Genomic DNA, 7,886 nt, shown 5'->3' with positions numbered 1-7,886 from the left:
TGGGGCGGGTGGAGCTTTGGGTAGTTTTGACGTGCTGACATCCTCTGGTGTGTTCAGGGGCATATTTTTTTTTTCCTGCAACTTCTTCATCTCCTGGTGCTCATTACCGCCTACAGGCAGCTCATCTAACTGTCGTGGTTCTGATTCGGCGGGTGGTGGCATCACCGACTCCGGAGGTTGCGGCCGCGACTGCTGTGACAGTGGATTCGGCTACTGCTGCGGCCTGCAGCTGTGGCTGCTGCTGTGACTGCTGCGGCTCCTGTCCAGACCTGAGCTCTGTCACATGGCGTTGGTCATAAGAGCCTTAAAAATAAACTCGATCTCCCAAGACGCCTGCCAGACTGGCTTGTATTACACGTGCATTTATGACGGCTTATGCGCCGACAATGCAGAGAACATGACGATAATGATGAATTTCTATGACATCAGTAGCATTGGCGAAAAACATGATGACGTGGTTGTAATTACGTCCCTTAGCAAAAGATTCTTAGATTCCCTGATTTATCCAGAGGGATGGCATTGTGCACGTCCTCCATCACAAAGTTAAAGAAACATCACATGCTAGGGAATTACGCATGTCTAATCCTAGTGACTCGAGTCGTGTGAAATAATTTTGATGCGTGGAAAAGAGCTACGATTCGATATTAATGACGTCAACCATATACCAAGTAACGTCCGAGGTGTGTATGTATGGAGTTTATACGTGCGTGATTCATTGACGTGGCCTATGGCCCAAATCTCAATCCTCCAAGCATAATCACCCACTACTAGACACAACAACTGTTTGAGATAAAAAGCAGTTTATCACACCTACTTCATATTCCTTATTTGGATCAAGATGGCTGGGGGAGTGATTCTATTTTCAAAGCTATGGGGTTGGTTATGGGGGTAGAGGTTGGTGTTGCCCAGTCTCATCAAATACATTTAAGGAATACATTTATTCTCGTTTCGTCACACACACATCAAATTTATTTTAAAATTTTACATGATATAGTTTATTCAAGCTTCCTCACCAGAACAGTTTCAACTCCAAAAGGTTGAAGTCGCTTCACCAACCCTTCCACCATAGGCAGGTAATTATTCGTCCACTCATCCTGGCAACGACCTCTGCACCCTATTCCTTCCGGGATGATAATCTGCTCCACTTCAGTGTTCGCCATGGCTAGCAGGGTAATCTTTTTCAGGCAATTCTGGAAGTGTTGACGTCGTTTCACGCTTGTATCCATCTTGAGTCCTTCCACGTAAAGCAAATCCTTTGATGTTGCAACTGCCTGTCGTGCCTTCTCGTTATCCTTGACGGCCTCACCCCAACCATACTGAGTCATGCAGGCCATCAGGTGGGGGAGATTTACGCCTCTTGTGGAAGGCGCACGTATAATGATACATCCTGGTTCATCTCTCATGTCGCCGTGGCCCGATGAAGCGAGTAGAGTCTCTTTCTAGCCACATGCGTATTCTCATATGGATAAATCGTTTTGAGGTCCCGTGCAATCCTGCACGGTTCGGTGGAGACCGCATTTACAGCGTAAGCAATATAACAGCGACGATCGCGGAACGCGCCGTCGGTCAGCTTACCCTCGACCATCTTCATCTTGATGACTAATTGGAGGGTAGATCCACATGTCGATCCCTCTGTGTGGGGAGTGATTGACGAATGTGACATCGCAGACCTTTATTCGCACATATTGGCCGATATTACACCTCTTGCGTAGTAAAATTATTCATTCAAACTGACGCAGGTGTTATTTTTTTGCTTTGTTGGTGGAAAGGGATGGGGAGTGGGTCATATTATTTATTAGAGGATGTGGGTGATGGGACGAACCTTTTTGACCATAACCTTTATTAATTATCCATCCGTGGGTCTGCACCCCCTGACGTGCCTAACACGTGCACGTTAATGACTCATGCGTTATCGATTTACTTACTTGTTTACAGAGTAAGACAGAGCCTTTCATTTTAATATGCTTCCCACATGAGTCTGATCCCGCCGCCTTTTAGTTTACTTCGTTGAGCCGTATTTCTGATGGCGTCGGAGGGGAGTTGCGCCAAGCGAAGTAGCAGTGATAATAATGGATGCTTATCGGCTGAAAGTCTTTTTGCGTCCCCTTTTCCGTCGCCAAGCACTTATATGAGATAAACACACTTATCCCCGAAAATGGCGGAAGTAAGTTGCCGCTCTCATCCCATGAAATTCCAGGTTTACCCTCTAATAATTTCAAGAGGGATAAATCGTATTCTCTAAAGGAAAGTGGAACAGCAACTCGAATTAAATAATTCAAGGGCGGATTAACAGGCGCGCGTGACGGCGGAGCCGCGGTGGAGGCAGCGGTTTTTTTTTTCTTGACTTATTTTGACGTGACTCGGTGCGGAGTTGCGACATCGGTCGGTTCAAACTTACACCTCTCGGCAACTGAGACGGAAACTAAATATTCTTTCATCTCTAGCAAACTTGTTATTGCCAACACGGCTATTGGGAGTAACCCGGCCAATATCCTGGCCACCTCGTTTGGAGATGAGAATGGCTTTTTTCTTGTACACTGCCGTCTTCTTCAAGGCTATAGTGCGGATATCACTCTTGAATTTTTTTTCAGGCGGTTAATGATGGTATTGTCGTCTGTCAGGCGTTTCTTCAAAAAGTTGGCGAATATTTCCGAGATGCAATTGACTTCGCGCTTATTCAAACTCTGCAAGACCTGCTTCCGCAATTTAGGGGAGACGTGAAAGAGGAGGAAAACCAAATCCTTGTACTGCAATATCAATATTTTTTTCTCATCCATATCTTACTAAGTCGTTGACATTTATCCAGCTGTCAAATTTATCTGGAAGAAATACTTTCTCTTACCTCGCTCGACCTTCAATCTTAATATATCGACCTGTTAATGTGCCAGAAGATAGGACTTGATTAATTCTTCCTTGTAGAATGCACTGGTTACGTCTTCACCCGCCAAATCCCTTATGTAAGAAATAGGGATTTTATGTGAGTAATCCACACGACTTATCTTAAAAAGCTCCTCGGTATTGTTAACGGTATAAGCCTTATTGAATTTAAATTGCGCTCGGGAAGCACGTTGGGAGCGTACAATGTCTCCCACGTCTACCCTGGGATGGTGTTTGGTTATCACCCAAACCGCGGTGTGGGGTGTAATTGTACGTGTTTATTAGGGTGGGCAAGACGTTAATATACGTCAATGTATTGTTCAGCGTGAGATATTTATATATTTCCGTCTTTATGGTTCGAATGACCCTTCTGCCAAACTCACCTTTGTTTCGCGCGAGTAATTGGAATACAAGGTAATACCTCTCAAAGTTAGATATTTTTTCACTGCTTGATTATAAAATTCGGATCTCTGATTGGTAAAAAAGACGCGACACGCCTATAAAACTTCCCAAATCTAAAATTTTTATTCAGTGCTTGACTACAGTGCTTGACTACAGCTACAGTGACTGGATTTACTTGTCAGCGTTGCCACTTTCAAGTACCTGCTGAAAACGTCCAGGCAAAACATGATGTATCGAACGCCGCCATTGTGTCTGTGTAGCTTTGTAAAATCTGCCGAATCGCAAGTTAAAATGACGAGAATTTTTCGCCGTGGAAAAAGTTTCAGTGTTGGCTTGTGAAGCGTATAAGTGCAGACGCTCTGCAGAAATGCAGTGTTAGATTCTTATCCCTCTTCTTTCCTTCTCTGTAGAGTGCTTGCACACCTAAAGCCGCAGGATTCGTTATATCCCGATAAAGTTTGTCCAAAACGGCGTTCATAGCAGATAGACTTTCTCACAGGGCGGCTCATTCACAATATTCGTGCTCAGCTGAATATCTTCGGGTGTGTTTGGGGATAAATCGCACAACAAATAACCGTGATCTCGTCTAAGCATGACATATTTATAAATTTCCACAGTGTTTGGCGCGCTCCTTTCCATAAAGTTGCATACCCAGACATTCGATTTGATAAATATCTGTTTTTCATAAGAATGTAATATGAGGCATTTAAAGTTATCGTTCTACCATATTTTCCGGGAAAAAGACATTCTGCGCTATCATTATAACTGACAAATTTTTATGTTTCCCGTTGGTAAAGGCTATCGTTTGAGAATTGCCAGCCATGAGGAAATTATCATTTAATATCAAGAGCGTGTGCGCTTGCGGATCGGCATATGGATAGTTATCCATCACGGAATCATTGATTTTCTCATGCACTTCAAGCTTATCTTGAAAAGGGGGAATTCTGTTACAGCGAATGCGATGAGACGCCAAAAATAATAATTCTGTTAAATCCATGCTGACATTTCTCTGTGTGTTTTGCCGGAATTTGTATAACCTGCGATAATTATGCGAGCAGGATATCTGAAGAGATTCAGCATCTCATCGCTAAATGTCTTGTGGATGTTAAGTTCAGAGAGGCACTAAAACACACTACGATATGTTTACACTATTTATAGCTTAACCTTTATTTACATGGTCATGTAAGTAACAGCATAACTAGCCTACCAGCTGCATCCTCATCGCTACCCTCTAATTATGACGTGGATCTCTCCTGACTCACGCCTCTTCCTCGTCCTCCTCTTCCTCCTTCTTAGCCTAATGTTCTTACATTATCTCCTCTTCTTCCTCCTCCTCCTCCTCCTCCTCCTTTTCCTCTTTCTCTTCCTCCTCCTCCTCCTCCTCCTCCTCCTCCTCCTCCTCCTCCTCCTCCTCCTCCTCCTCCTCCTCCTCCTCCTCCTCCTTAACCCACATGGACAGTATAAATGATCTTACATTACATGAACAATCCCCTCATCCTCCTCCTTAACCTACGTGGTCAGTACAAATGTTCTTACATTATATGAACGGCAGCTGCTACCAACCGCAGTCTCTCTCCATCCGTTAATTATGATGTGAATAATGTCATGGAAAGTCCCTCCCGATAATGTCACAACCCACTCCTGTCAGTGCAAATGTTTTTTACATTGCATGAAGGGCAGCTGCTAGCAGCGGCATCCTCTCATTCTCTACTCCCTTAATTATGATGTGAATAATGTCGTGGAAAGTCTCTCCCGATCACGCCACAGTCCACTCATTAACCCATCCTCCTCCTTCCTCTTCCCCCCCCTCCTCCTCCTCCTCCTCCTCCTCCTCCTCCTCCTCATCCTCCTCCTCCTCCTCCTCCTCATCCTCCTTTTCCTCATCCACCTCCACCTCCTCCTCCTCATCCAGCACCACCTCATCATCCACCTCATCCTCCACATCTCTTTCCCGCTGATCATTGTCGGGGTGATAATACGCCCTTGAGGTATAGCCATCGACGTGAAAGCGCTTGTCGTCAAAATGTGACAACGTACGCTTTCGCATGCGAGTGGTACAAATTTGTCCTTTCACATTCCTGATATTATAGCAATCCACCATCCTACATGCGACATTATTAGGTGTTTCCCTATACTGCTGATGCAATATATTTTGCTGATGGTGAGATGGAATACCTTAAACTCGAGATAATTGATTATCATCTTCCAACAGCAGCAAATACATCTTTGGCTTTGATATGATCGCCTCTTTGATGAGCGTGGATCCGGTTTCAGATTTCAGCAAGCCTAGTTGACCTTTCCGCTCCCCATTAAAACATGGATGATCTGAAGCAAAGTTACTGGTATCGAGAAAATTTGCCACGGGTCCATGTTTCAGTTCATCATTTAAGTTTGTAAGTATGTGTAGACTAATATGAAACTGTCCGTATCTTCATAAGCTAATTTAGCTCTCTTCCCATAATTAGCTTTGATGACACGATACCAAAAATTTTACATGTATTTCTTTGCCACTTCTAAAATATGGTAACCCAAGTAATTTGGCTGCCTGATTTTAATCGTATTCTTACTGTTGACTTACTGTCCTCGCTAAATTGGATACCCTTTTAAAGGATGGATTTCAGGAAAGACTTTCTTTTTGTCACTAATTTCTGTTGGAGACCATACTTCACTTCAGATAACATGGATCTGCCATAGACTGCGTTTGACATCAGTTTGCAAATGCGATTTTTAATGGCGCACGTCTCATTTTTACGCTGACTAGCGTTCCTTTCTATGAAAGGTTTCAGGTACGGAGCCTGTCTGAAACTATATATAGCATGGACACATTGTATTTCCAATCCAAGTGAGAGTAAAAGTTGCAGCAATTCCAGACTGATCATATGATCTTTCAGTCCCTTATGACTGGCCACGAGTTTACGATTTTTCTTCCCCAGGTCACGACCCTCAGCTTCTAACAGTCTTTTACTGTACGGCGAGTTGTCATCTTCTGTAATAGTCATATGTGCAAGGCACAGAGGGAACTCGTCCGTGGCCCGGGCAACGTCGGTGGAAACGTCGCAGGTGTCCAAATGCAGCCAGTAACCGACGTCGCCATCAGTCGCGTGATTCTGGACGCCAACTTCAAAAAAATCATCCGTCTCTGACTGAGAAAGTCCTAACAGCTGGACAGGTGGGGAAAAGAGCATTTTATTTTTTCCTGCTTGCTAAAGCTCACTAAAGGGAGCAGCTGGAATTTAACTATCCATTGTAAATTTTGGTTTCTGGTTTAACTTACAGTAATAATTTCAATATGGTAGGATAAGAGGAATGGGAGGAAATAATTAAAAGATTACACTACGCTTCCAATCAAACTGACTACAATACCCAGGGTTCCACATCTCTCTCTCTCTCTCTCTCTCTCTCTCTCTCTCTCTCTCTCTCTCTCTCTCTCTCTCTCTCTCTCTCTCTCTCTCTCTCTCTCTCCTCTCTCTCTCTCTCTCTCTCTCTCTCATTCTCTCTCTCTCTCTCTCTCTCATTCTCTCTCTCTCTCTCTCTCTCTCTCTCTCTCTCTCTCTCTCTCTCTCTCTCTCTCTCTCTCTCTCTCTCTCTCATTCTCTCAGAGAGAGAGTCTCTCTCTCTCTCTCTCTCTCTCTCTCTCTCTCTCTCTCTCTCTCTCTCTCTCTCTCTCTCTCTCTCTCTCTCTCTCTCTCTCTCTCTCTCTCGGTGCTACTGTTTGTACTTTCTCAGCATGAAATGTATTCATGTAGGAGTCGTAGCGAGGACAGTGTAGCAGCAGGTGTTCTTGACTATCCCGCTGTGTGAAGCATCAGAGGCAGTGAGGCCGCTTTCGTATGCTACAATGTCTGTCTGTGCAGAGGTGTCCTCGTGTTCGACACCCCTCTGTTATTTTTACTGAAGTTCGTGTATGAAAGGGTCTATCTGGCTGATATCCTAACTAGAGCAAGCACGATCATAAATTGTCATTATGAGTGTATATCGTGCATCATCAGTAGTCTTATACCCAATTATAATAGGTTTATAATAAGATAAATAATTATTTATCGAATATTTGAGACCTCCAGTAAGTCCATGCTTTCCTTCCACAATCACTATGTGTTATCAAATAATTAAGAAACACGATATTTTATTAAGATTTTCGGAGCGCACATCAGCATCGTTGCATCGGAGGTGAAGGGACATCTTGCAATACATTAGTTAATAGCGAACATTTCTTACCGAAATATTGCCTTGGATAACGTGAGTCATTCCTTTCTCTACACTATCAAAAGAAACGTGGAATTAGCAATATTTACTTAAAAAGGAAAAGTGATAGTGTACGTTGATATGTTCATATCGTGCGGAACTATGCGAGTCAGAGGTATTCGGAGGTTTTAAATATTCGGTAAATAATGCATTATAAGCCCCATAGATCCTTCAATAAACGAGTTTGAACAAAGGCAACAGACAGGTGTGGAGCACAAGGCACATTTCCGCACAAAAGGACACCTTTGCACGACACCACCCGGGGTCTCCAGTTGTTGGTCTTGCGGTTGGGGATTTATTGGGGCCGTGCAGGCTGTGGTGCTACAGCCTCTGATGTCCCGACGGTGCCGGCAGTAAAGTTAGCT

The sequence above is a fragment of the Scylla paramamosain genome, chromosome 29, assembly GCF_035594125.1.
Source record: "Scylla paramamosain isolate STU-SP2022 chromosome 29, ASM3559412v1, whole genome shotgun sequence".
Classification (NCBI taxonomy): domain Eukaryota; kingdom Metazoa; phylum Arthropoda; class Malacostraca; order Decapoda; family Portunidae; genus Scylla; species Scylla paramamosain.
The sequence above is the reverse complement of the archived record's forward strand: the minus strand, read 5'-3'. Positions refer to the sequence as shown.